Source organism: Lepidochelys kempii, chromosome 14, assembly GCF_965140285.1.
Source record: "Lepidochelys kempii isolate rLepKem1 chromosome 14, rLepKem1.hap1, whole genome shotgun sequence".
NCBI classification, from domain to species: Eukaryota; Metazoa; Chordata; order Testudines; family Cheloniidae; genus Lepidochelys; species Lepidochelys kempii.
Window position 1 is genome coordinate 24,187,235 of NC_136393.1, and position 12,657 is coordinate 24,199,891.

A 12,657-nucleotide genomic window follows, 5' to 3' on the forward strand; every position below is an offset into this window, starting at 1 on the left:
ACAATTGGAAGGTGCTGGCTACAAATACCCAAAGCCAGCTGAAAATAGTGAAAGAGGCACTCCAGGAATACAAAAAGAGTGAAAAAGTTAACTCTGCAGAGGCTGGAGGGACACAGGTAAAGGGGGAGAAGGCCCTATGTACGGTACCCCCAGGCATAATTACAAAGAGAAAAGAGAGTTTAAAAAAAAAAGTTAACTCTGCTGAGGCTGGAGGGAATTAAGCAGCTAAACTTTATGAAAATGTTAAAAAGGAAAAGTGTTAGAGAAAGAGCATTCTTGGTTGCAGCCATTCTGAAAGAAAAATGGGCCCTTTTCCAAAGGAATGTCTGTAAATTAGCCAGGCAAAAATAAACTATCTGATTAAAATCATTTGACTGGACAATTTAGTCAAATTTGCTAAAAGAACATAAGAGGGTTCTATTGGAACTTAACTGCCTCAAATGTATAAAGGGAATGTAAGATGTAAAAAACAGAGCAGTGTGGAAGGGATGTTAAGGAAAAGAAAACGTGTATGTATCTGTCTGTGTGTGTGTAAATATGTAAAGTTCTAAGGACCAGTTAGTTTTGTTTTTGTTTTAAATAATGCCACTAAAAATCCATTTGACTCTTTAATTCAAAGTTGCAAAACTGACAGACCTTTTTGCTAGACACAGGTAATTAGTGTTGTTTGGCTTTGGGATTTGGCATTTAACCCTTAAAAGGTAACTCAATGCTTTACAAAATTTAAAATGTTTTAAAGTTGTGGCTGCAGCAGGGCAGTCAAAATCAGGAGAATATAAAAAAAAAATTTGGATTCTTTTTGTTTGTTTGTTTTTTGTTTGTTTGTTTTTGTAACAAAATAGCAGATGAGAGTTGTAGTAAAAAAAAATTAAAAAAAGACAGTGCCTCTCTGAAGCAACAGCAGGGGTGAGGTGCACAAAACAAAAAGAAGCAATGTTAGAAACACTGAGTCTTAAAATGGCTCTGAGTAATCAGACTGTCACTTTGATAAAGGTACATGAAAACTCTGTAAGCAAAAAAAGAAATAGTGACACCTTATGTAAAAATGGATCTGGATAATGTTATAGAAGTTAAACTATGGAAGGAATGTGCATTTGCCCCAGAACATGTGCAGGGTATATTGTAGAAGGGGCAAAAGAAATGCAAACATACCATGCTACTTAATTAAAATGCTATTAGGGCTCCAAAGGGAGCCACAATAGGTTGGGTTTTCTTTTTCAGATTGCTGTGTGTTTTGGAAGCAGAAGTTAAAAGTAATCAAAACTCTGGTGAAAGTTGATTGTGTCCCTTTTAAGATAGAGTCTCTGAGCTGCTGATGGCTTTAAATCCAAAAGCAGGAAGTTTCTGTGAAAATGCAAATTACCTAAATGATAAAGGAAGGAAAGAACTAGCAGCACAAAGGAGCTGCAGATAAAGGACATACCTGGTCAGCAAACAAATTGTCTAAATAAAAGGCATGGGATAACAAGATAATTTTAATAAATTTAATGATAATAAGTATCCCTGTAACAACGTATAGTGTGTATGATTTTTGGAAAAATCCTTTAAGGTCGTATGGTAATGATGCTTCTCAGTTATTACCTGTAAATAAAACTTAAAGCTTAACACAGCAAGAAAAACATTATAAACTTGGTCTGCTGTATAAGAAGGAAAACTCAGGGATTTAATGACTAAACAGTCGGATAATTTCCCCATAACCCTTAAAAGATAAAAGCCATTGAAACCTGGCCTGCCTATAGAACAAAAACAGGAAAATATGGGGGCAATTTCTCTGTTTTGTCTGCAATCAGCAAGGGTATTTGTAAAAGAAATATTTTAAGCAATAATCTGCCACCCCAAAAGGGGTAGAAACATGTTCTTTTTGTCTTTCAGAAAATCAGGAAAAGCTGATGCCAGCTGAAAAGCAACCCAATACCATGAATCTACTGTCACAATAGAAATTGTGTTCTGTGTTCTATGTTTTGTCTTGTGTTTTGTCTTGTTGCTAGCACTGTTGTGTGTTTAAAAAAAGAATGCTGAAGACCTGCAGGAACTTAAAAATAAATTAAGCTTTCTGTCCCAGCTACAGGACAGCCTGATACAAAAACAAGTACATGCCAATGTAGACTTGGTCCAAATTGGTCTGGGTAACCTAAAAGGCCGATGGAATCTTTAGTAATGGCTTAATACTACCACATGGCTTATCCATAAGAAAAAAAAATATTAGAAATAGGAAACTACACAGCCATAGCTATGGGATGCACTGAAATGCAGATACTTGCACTAGCTACTTTGGAACACAAAATGTTCTGGGTCATATTGGGAAATATTAAGGGTTTGATGCATTTGTTAAAAAAGAAAGAGATCATTGTTTGACACTTATCAATATGAATGGATGCAATATGTTTCCAGTATTGTAAACCAGACTTGTTAATGGGAGAAATTGTTGTCAAAATTGCACACCAACAGTCCCTGGAGGCAAAGGTATTGAAGGTTAACCCACTCCCCATATTACACATGGGATCCTTTTGGCTACCCTGGACCTTGAGCCAGTGGGCTGGGGAGGGAGGGAAGCTATTGGACACTAGAGGTTGTACCGAATGGACTCCTCAAAAGTGGGTGTGCCTCACCTTGCCTGTTGCCCCAGAACCTTGTAGTAAAGATACATCACTAGGATCATGTATGTGGCATGAATTGGAATCACAAACTCAAATTGCCTCACAGTACTTTCTCTTGAATAGGCTACATAGAAAGTGACACTGACGATTATAAATCTTAGTGTCAAAAGGGGGATTATGTTGGATCATATTAAAGAAGTTCTGTATTAAAATCACAAATGAGTTTGATTCCCCAGAGTTTAAATTCCAGGGTATTACTAATTAAGAGGTCTCTTGGTTTTTGGTACTGTTTCTCTCCCTCTATGTGTGAAACTTGCAAGCTGCTAACTGTGTTAGTACATTCTAAGACAGAGTCTGTTCTCAAAGCAATTCACAGAGAGAGAGACTCAAAGCAATACTCTAACAACAGAAACAGCAACCAGAGACTCCCCGCCCTTTTGTTGTATTAACAATTGTGATTAAAATACAGATAGAGGATGTATGTGGATGGATGCTTGGTGTGGATAATAACTGAATGATCAGGGAGGTGCCAGCCTAAGAATCCAGTGTCCATCAGCTGAAGAAGGCGTCAAGTGGAAATAACCAGAGGACCCCCAGAGGGCAGACTGGAATCCACCCAACAGCCTCAAGAATGGGAGAACCAAAGAACAAGATAACATCTTGGAGCCGTCAGGAATGTGCTATCTGCTGATTGATTCAGCAACAGCATGATGAAGCAATTCCCATAGACTGGCATAGGAAGAAATTCCTGTAAAAATAGACTCTAAAAAGTGAGAACTTTGGGGGTCTGATTCTGCAAACCAACTTCCAGGAGCATCAGATGAGCATCTGACAAGGCCCTGCTCCCTCCTCATGTCCAGGCCACCTGGCCAGTGGTGCAACTCTAAGGCTGGTAACTGAGCAATTACCATGAGCAACTCTAAGGCTGGTAACTATGATAACAACCTTGCAGAACCTGTGTGTGTGTGTGTGTGTGTTTGTATGAATGAATGTGTGAATAAATATGAGATTGAATGGAATGTTATAACTATAACTAACTGCTTACTATGATTCTTTCTGTATTCACAGTAAATGTGGTATTTTGCCTTTTTCCCTTTAATAAGATCCTGCTGGTTTTTATTTTATTGGTACAACAACGCACCCAGCTGTCTGCCCCCGGGGAGCGGGCGAAGAGCAGAGGCTCCAGCCGCTCAGGATCCCGCAGCACTCCCTGCTCTTGTGTCGCCGCCTCCCGGGCTTATGGCTATCCCTACCCCCTCAAAGCAGGTCCGCGTCCCTGGGTGGGCTCGAACCACCAGCCGAATGCGCTAACCGATTGTGCCACAGAGACTGGGCAGCCAGGCCCCAGGCAGGGAGCAAGCGGCCATAGCCAGCTGCTGGGGAGAGCCTGGCTGGGGAGGGGCGGCAGCCCAGTCCCCCCCACACTCGGCTTTCCGGGGCAGTGGAAGTACTTAAAAGTGTGTGTGTTGGGGGGTGGGGGGGGAGCACTGATGCCCGAACCGGGGCCCCGCCCCCTGCACCACCCTTTCCCCTGAGGCCCTGCCCCCTCTCTCCTCCCCCCCCCCACACCTTACAATGTGGAAGTGGGAATACAGGCGCTGGGAGGGGTGTGTGTCTGTCTGTCTGTCTCCTTCTCTCCCCAGCTTGCGGAGAGGCTCTGACCCACCCCATCCCTTCCTCTCCCTCCCCCCAAGTTGTCTTTTGCCCCCTCCCCCAATACTAAAACAGACAAGTTCTTATAATAAAAAAAGGGACTAGGGGCCCCCCCCTTGAGCTGCTGGGGGCCCCAAGCAATTGCTTAGGCTGAGCCTCTCTGTGTATACCCAGGGCTCTGAGTGTAGGTAGCCCAGCCCGGCACATGTGCCTCAGTCTCCCCGTACCCTGCACCACCACCTCCAGCTGTCAAAACTGAACTCACCTGGGCCTGGGCCCCCCTGCCGCCCTGCCCCGGAACTGTACACCCTTCTCTGCCCCGGCCCTGCTGGCTCCCCCTGGGGACGACACTACTCTTCCTGGTTCCACACTGGCTGGGCCATGGAGCTGCCCCCACAAGAGTACCCCCACCCCAAGATCAGGAAAGACTGTGACCAGTGAGGATCTCTGGGCGCTGACCCCGCTGAGCTGAGCCCTGGCCGGTGCAGCTTGCCCGGCACTGTGCGGATCCCCCGATGGGTCTCCGGGGGCACAAAGGAGCCAGGCAGGGGGCACATTAGTGTGTGCAATGGGGGTGGGCTGAGGCTGCGGCTGGACTTGGGGAGAAATGTGGGGAGGGGGGTTCCCTGGTACATTTAACAAGAGGTTAACATGTGTCCAACTTTTTTTGAGGGAAAATTTTGCTCTGGGCGAAGGATTTGGGCTGTAGCTACGTAACCCCTCTTCCAGGTGGTGTCGGCAGCAACAAGGACGTGGTTTAGTTTCCAGGGGTTTCCCTTAACAACTCAAAACAGAACCGGCTCAAGCCCCCAGCCAGTAATCTGAGAAAACTAAACACTCCCGGGGGCACATCTATGAGGCAACACTTTCCCCCTCACCAGCACAGAGTCTGTGTAGTAGAACAAAAATACCCTGACTTCTATTAAAAGTTCTCACCTCTTCCTGAAGGGGAGAGTTAACCACAAAGGAAAGGAGCACAGGAGACGTGCACGGCAAAGCAGAGCACGGAGAGGAGCAAAGGAATCCTTTGCAAAGGGATTTCCTGTCTTGCACCCACCCAACCATCACAAAAGTTCTCTTGCTCGACCCTGTTCCATTGGGGTTGGGCTTCCCTCCCCTCCAGGTTAGGTGACCCAGAGCTGGGAGGCAGAAGCAGAGTATAATCCACGTTACACCAGGAGGGCGCGGGACTCAGATACACCTCCAACACACAGTTCCTCGTCTGCTTCCTTCTGACTTCTAGGGAGTTGCACTTTCTCTAAACCAGCTGTAACTTACTGCCCATTCTCCCCTTATATGGCTCATGATATCTGGTGTTTTTCTTAAAACCCCAGCTCCTAGAGTCCTGTCAGCAGGCCAGAATCTCAGTTCTCATGGTTTTCTTAGGGAGGGCAGACAAAACAAAGTCTTTAATCCTTGCAGAGCATGCTAGAAACCATGACCGCCAAAGGCTCGCAAACCAGGAAATAAAAAACTCTGCATTTAGTATTTTAAGTCTCATGATTTTTAAGTGGGTCTCACAGTTTTGAGGCCCGACTCATTTTGAACTCTTGCGTTTATCAATACAGAAATTATCTAACCCCTCTCTCTCTCTCTCTCTCTCTGTCACACACACGCGCATCACTTAGTCTTGCACACCTGCTGTGGGCGCTGACTCCCTGGGCACAGGAAGAGGGGGCGCGAGGGTGAGGCCTTGGGGGAAGGGGCAGAGTGGGGATGGGGCCATGGGACAAATCAAACTTCCCAAGAGCCTGTCTGTGCCCAATATAGTTTTAAGGGGCTCCTACCTCCCCTCTCCTGCCATGGCTCTTAAAACCAACTGAGTATCTGAACCGTCTGCTGCCTAAGGCCCTGTGGTGAGCGGAGCTAATGCCAACCCCAGTATGGCCTGATACGGCCTGCACCCTATTTGTGAGACTAAGGGTGAGAATTTTCACCGGGAGTGGGCTCAAGACACTGCTGGGTAGCAGGCCCGGTACAGCCAACCAGAAATGCCCCCTATCATCACTGGGGTTGGGTCCAGGCGAGCAAGGAAAAGAGAGACGTCTGGTGCACCCCCCTCCTTGCATTGCAGGCTGACATACGCGGTGGAGTGTGAACTACCGCCCTGCACCGCCTCACATACTTGATTTGCCACGGCTTTCATGGGACGGTGGAGGTTGATGCTTCCCTAAACCCTCGGGATACAACTTTCCGACTCTCTTTTCCCCTCCCGCAGCCACTCACACGCTAAACCCCCTGAAAGTAGCAAACACTGAAAACCCATCGCAGGCAGCCTAGCTCCGGGCAAGCAGCAGGAATGGGACGGAAGGGCAGAAGCTCACGAGTTCTCCTCGCCCCTGGCAGAATGCCTTGTGCGGGTTGTACCTGGGGGGTGCAGGGGTGGAATGAGCCGGGGACGTGTGCCCGTTTGAGCGATTCATAGCAGGCAAACGAGGCACCTTTGGGGGAGCCTTGTCCAGGCCTGCCATGGGTCAGCTCTCTCAAACCACCACCCCTGGCAGGGCAGGCCTGACCTTCCAGCCCCCTGCAGGCCTCGCTCTCTGTGTACAGGTTTGCGATCGACACCCCCAAAGCCTCTGAGCGTCCCTCGGGAGTGCTCAGCCCGTTCCACTGAGCACACGCAGAACTGTGACTCTATTCCCTCAGGCGCGGTCCACAGCAGCTTGTAAGATTCAATTCAGGCCAACCACTCTATTGAGAACCCAGCACTTAGATATACAGAAAACAGGAACGAGTTTATCATCAAAGAACAGAGATGCAAGCGAGAGTGAATAAATACTGGAAAGTAATGGTTACATAGAAAACCAAATCCTCACACTTTCTAGAGCCGGGGTTCTCACAAATTTTTGGCAGCCTCAGCATGCGGCTCTGACAATACTTAACTAACTGTAGGGAAAACAAACAAATAAATTACATGTGCATATTTACATAGGGATTTTTTGCAGACTCAATAATAAATATAAGGTACAGTTGTGTCCTATCTTTACTGGACCTAAACACAGAACAAACCAGTGCTTTGCGCAGTCTTGTCTTTTTTGTTGTTCTTTTGCTTTTTTGGTCAAAGGTGGAGGGCTGTACAACAATTCTGAACTAAATTTAAAAATCCTTTACATAAGAGAAGTCCAAATAATAATGAGAGAATGTATCTGCCAATATGTCCAAAATTTCTTTCACAGACAAAAAAACCCAATCCACCTAGCCCAGTAATAATAATAATGATAATAGGAACAACAAAATCTGAGCCGTTGCTGTTGTCTTTTCAGCTTGGTTTTTGCATCATTTAACAGCTTGCGCCTCTGAAACTCACCGTGGTAATTTGGTTCAACTTCCCTTGCACGAGTGCTGTAGGGACGTTGCACGACATACGTTTCAATTTGATGAATTTCTCTCGCACACTGCAACTTGCTCAGAAACGGAATCGGGTGGCTTCAGAAACACAGGAAACTGCCTTTCCCCCTGGTGCTGAAGTGTTCCTTTTTCTTTCTATGTTTTGTTTTTCTTCGCAGAAGGTCCCAGAGGAGCCACCTGCTGTCACATTCAAGGTCATGTTCTGGCACTAGATTATTTGAAATACTTTCTGATACCTAGTCACATTTTTAACTCTTTCACCTCCCCCCCGCCCATGAACAATCGCAACCTACCCAAACACCACACTGAGATGGCCCATAGCCACTTACAGAGCTACAGTAACATGAGATGTAAACACAGTGGTTAGAGGTCTATAAAATCATGAGTGGTGAGGAGAAAGTGACTAAGGAAAAGCTATTTACTTGTTTCCATAACACAAGAACTAGGGGCCACCAAATGAAATTAATGGGCACCAGGTTTAAAACAAATAAAAGGAAGTTCTTCTTTACACAGCGCACAGCCAACCTGTGGAACTCCTTGCCTGAGGAGGTTGTGAAGGCTAGGACTATAACAGGGTTTAAAAGAGAACTGGATAAACTCATGGAAGTTAAGTCCATGAATGGCCATTAGCCAGGATGGGTAAGGAATGGTGCCCCTAGCCTCTGTCAGAGGGTGGAGATGGATGGCAGGAGAGAGATCACTTGATCATTGCCTGTTAGGTTCACTCCCTCTGGGGCACCTGGCGTTGGCCGCTGTCGGCAGACAGGATACTGGGCTGGATGGACCTTTGCTCTGACCCAGTCTGGCCCTTCTTATGTTCTTAGCCAAAGAATACACTTTGCGACTTCGAAGAAAACCACACCGATGTAGCACAGCTCCGCCAGCATGGTACTATGTAAAAGGGAGCGCGCATTAGGATTTATGGCATTTAGAAGGCACCTTTAATACCTAACATCTCAGCGATTGTTGGGGCACTTTGGAGGCTCTTGTGGCTGCAAAACAATCAGCTGGTGGCTGCATTTGAGAAATGCTGTTCTGGAGTCTAAACGAACAAGGCCTTCCCTTCTCTCATTTCCCCAGCGTGTGGCTGAGACTCCTTCTCATGAGATCACTCCCTCTCAGCTGCAGAGAAAAGCTTGACAATGTGACCCTGAGTTTAAAGGTTCAAAAGCAGAAGGCACATACGAAGAATCCACAGTTTAAACGAGACACACTTAATGCTTGAGGGCCCCGCTGCCTGATTTTGAGATCCTGGCCAGGCTGACGAATGGGGACTTGGCTCGTTCAAGTAGGTGTGAGTTGAATCAGTGTCACTTCTAGGAGTCTCATTTCGAGCCCCCTTCCAGTGCAGTCTCTTTTCCCATCACATACACCTCAGGTTTGCTACAGATCCACCGTCTTTCCATGTAGCACCGTGAGCTGCTGACCCCTTTCTCCTCGTTCAGATACGCGCAGTCACCTCCTCCTCTTATCTGAAACCTGCAACACAGAAGCCAGGGAGCTGCAGTCAGGCAGAGGCCAGGCATTTCACACCAGTCCCAGCCAGGGGAGCCGTTCTCCACAGTGCAGGCCTGAGTGCGGAGCAGCTACTCTCCCAGCCCCTCAGGAGCAGAGCTCAGGACAGCGGGGACTTTGCAGAACCACTGATTGTTTGTGACCCTCTATGCTGAGCAGCCCACAGGGGTACTGGAGAATGGAAAGTCCCCAGCAGGATGGAGAGAATTTCTTAGACTGATTGTCAAAAGGGACCGGTCCTCTAACAAGAGGGGTAGACCATCACCAGAATCAGACGACCGAGCAGGAAAAGCGGGGGGCAGGAGGAATCTCCCCTCCTTGAAACACACGGAGCAGAACCAAGATGACACTGAAAGAGGAAATTGCATTCAGGGGTTTCCTTTTCCATTGATCTATAACTCCTGAGCTTTCCATTGGGGATGGGGGAAAAAGAGAGTGTTGAAGAAGTTCCTTTGTGAAAGCATGTGTGCCCTGTTTGTAACCCTCCCGTGACCCTCCCAGAGTTCCTCTGGAGTGGAGGGTGGAGCTCTAGGGACAACATGCCTCTTGGGAGGTTTGGGAGGGTTCAGACCTGGTTTTGGGTCCTACAGCAGCTGATCTGCAGGGTCCCACCTCCTAAGGAGGGAACCAGACAGGGAGTCTGTACCCCAGGAGAGGGCCACAGAGGCCCGAACTCAGGACAGTGTCTGGTGGCTATTCAGACCCAGTGAGGCTGGAAGCAGGTGGGATCCAAAGGTTGGGTCCAATACAGCAGAATGGGGACTGTCCATTGGGGAGCCCTGACCCAGCGCCATAACAGCCTGAGTTTTCAAAGTACTGAAGTAAACCAGACCAGGGAAGTGGGGGGTCTCCATCCCCCTCTAATGGCTGGCCTGCATAAGAGCTTTATCAATCAGGGGGGGTTTCAGTTAAAGAAGTGGATTCTTTCGCTCCTATGGCAGAGGCTCATGCTTCTAGTGCTGAATTCCGGGGTTCAAACCCTGCTCCAGGCTCAAGGTTTTGTGATCACACTTGGAGCCCACTGAAACCCATTGCGGGGTGTTGGCTGGGCAGCCATCACTACTGTACCCCATTCCAGTGGGAGCCCCAGGCGTCCAGCACCTGTGAACCGCAGGCTCCTTTAACATCGGTGCCTTGCTGCGGATTCAGAGGCCTCACCAGCCAAGTCACTCAAACCTGCCGGCTGCAATCCCCAGCGGGACCTGCACCTGCCATGCACTGCTCGGCATGCTGCCCTCTCTAGCAGCCACTGTTAACCTGAGCTCCCTGCTGCCTCCTTTCCCCGGGGGGGGTCAGACACCCCAGGGACCTTGCTGAAGAGGGCTGGGGGAGAACAGCGAGTGTCCCAGCTGAAATCCCAGCGTGCTGCGAGGGCACCTCTGGCTATGGCGGGCTCTGTCTCCGGCCCAGCACCGTGCTGCGGGGAGGAGCCGAGAGTTCAGGGACACGCCGGCTCCCATCGGTCTCCGATACACGCAGGACGCGAACGGACCAGGGTCGTGTCTGGTGGTTTCACTAGCACTGAATGGTGGATCTACCTGAGCTCAAACCGCTCAGACACCAGAATCCCCAAGCCCAGGGAATTAGTCCAGAGGGGTGAGAGAGACTCACAGGTGGTTGAATTTGGTGCTGTTGGCCCATGTCCAGGGCTGACCCTGCTCCCTCCGGAGGCCGATCCAGTGGTCATAGACACCCTTATGGCTCAGCAGGAACGCCTTAAAGAAAGCCGAGGGACAGCAGGTATCAGCCCCAGCTCCCATGCTCCCCCCACCGCCCCTCCAGGGCTCTGTGCTGCAGAGAATCCCAGTCGCATATTGAAGGGCGCTCAGTTTATTTTCGGGGGGGATTTTCCCCTCCCTCTTGCAAAGCACAAGACCACCCGGGCAGTCTTAACGTTCCCACCGCACACAGCAGCCCGGCCCCAGTGCTCCCAGTCACCCACACCCCAAGTCCCCCTGGGCTGGGGGCAGCTGCTGGGTCTGAACTCTCTGCAGAGACGTCTCTTCTCACAGAGCAGCCCCCACTCACCACAGCAGGGTAGGAGGAGGGAGCAAGTCAAGCTAAAGTGGGAGGGGTCAATGTGACAGGTTCCCACCCCCACCCCACCCCACCCCCCACAGCCTCACCTGGCTGCTCTTTTCCCTTCCCCCAAACAGGAGCACTGGCTGGGTTCTCAGTCCCACTCCCGCAGCCAGTAGATGCCTGAGCCAGCCCTGCCCTAGAGAGGGGCTGTCTCCCTATTTGGGGAGGGGGAAGCTGAGAATGGCCAATCCTCGTGATCACACACAGACAGTAGGGCCCTGGGCCCAGCCAGGGCTGGCGTTCAGCCGCTGGAAGTTCATTCACTCTGGCCTCCCAGCACGGGAGGGGGCAGAGCCCAGGTCCTACTGTAGCAGCCGCCGCTGAGCCAAGGCCAGTGTCTGGCAATTCGAGAGTCTCTCACCATTTCCTGCTCACTGTCGATCCCAGCCAGGGAGGCACCCGGTGCAGAGCAGGGCTCTGGCTGTCGGTCCAGCTCCCTTCCCTCTCGGAGAAATAGTAGCGTTTCCCTCGGTATCCCACCCAGCTGTTTGGGCACGAGGGTCCAGCAGGGGGGCACAGATCAGCTGATGAAAGCTTAGATGCCAGCACTGAGAATGAGACAGTCACATGGAGGGTAAGAGTTGCACCTAGAACTGGGCATTTGACTGGTACCTCAAATGTGTCATAAAAAAAACCAATGGTCAAATATTTTAAAATACCAATTTATCAGAACAGTAACAAAAAAAGAGCAAGACGTCATTGTCTCCAGTAGGTTTAGCTTAAGGTAGATACTTATGCCTAATTTTTAAAAAAATTATTGAACTGAGTTATTTTAACTCAGATTAAAAAGTGAAACATTGAAACCAAGTTCTGAAAAACACAAGTGAGGCTGCAAGACGCAATCAAAAATCATGCTGCCTCCTACCCCCAGGGCTCTTGCTGGAGTATTTGACATTATTTGACTGAGGTCAAACAGGCAGTCAATTGACCGGCCTGCCAAGCCTACTGGGACCTCCAGCTGGGGCTGGTCCACGGCAATCAGACGCAGGGTGAGGGAGATGTTTGTCACAGTAAATTTGCCTGGCAAGAAGGCTTCCAGGGACACTCCCAGCCTGGGAGGGACTGACACAGCTCAGAGCATTTCACCCCAGGCACAAGATCAACAGCTGGATGTTCAACCTCGCAACAAACAGCAGGTGAACAACTGAGAAGAAGGTGGGAACTTTCACTCAGGGACATGAAAGCCACAAGGGGGCGCCAGACACCACAGCCACAGGAAGTGACCTGTTGTACTGTGGGCCAGGAATGATGGAACTTAATTCACCTCTGTATCCGAGCAATCTGCACCCGTATAATCACAGTGACGCAGTGACATCAGGGCAAACACCTCCTGGAGATGCGCTGGAGCACTGCGGCTCGCTCTGGTAACTTCCTGCAGCGAACTGCACCAAGGCAAGCTGCTTTGTGCACCAGTGCGATGCGTCTCCTTTAGCGGTTTGCCCCAATTCAACGGCACGGA

The 12,657-nt window shown here is 49.1% G+C and overlaps 1 pseudogene across 1 annotated transcript in view; it reads right to left on the minus strand.

Annotated features, from left to right (window-relative positions):
* Window positions 1-8,926: 8,926 nt before the first annotated feature.
* Window positions 8,927-12,657, minus strand: part of LOC140898046 (C-type lectin domain family 2 member E-like) — an 89,554-nt pseudogene continuing 85,823 nt past the window's right edge. Inside the window, exon 7 of the transcript XR_013634598.1 lies at window positions 8,927-9,080. The product of XR_013634598.1 is annotated as a C-type lectin domain family 2 member E-like (transcript). The remainder of the gene's footprint in view (window positions 9,081-12,657) is intronic.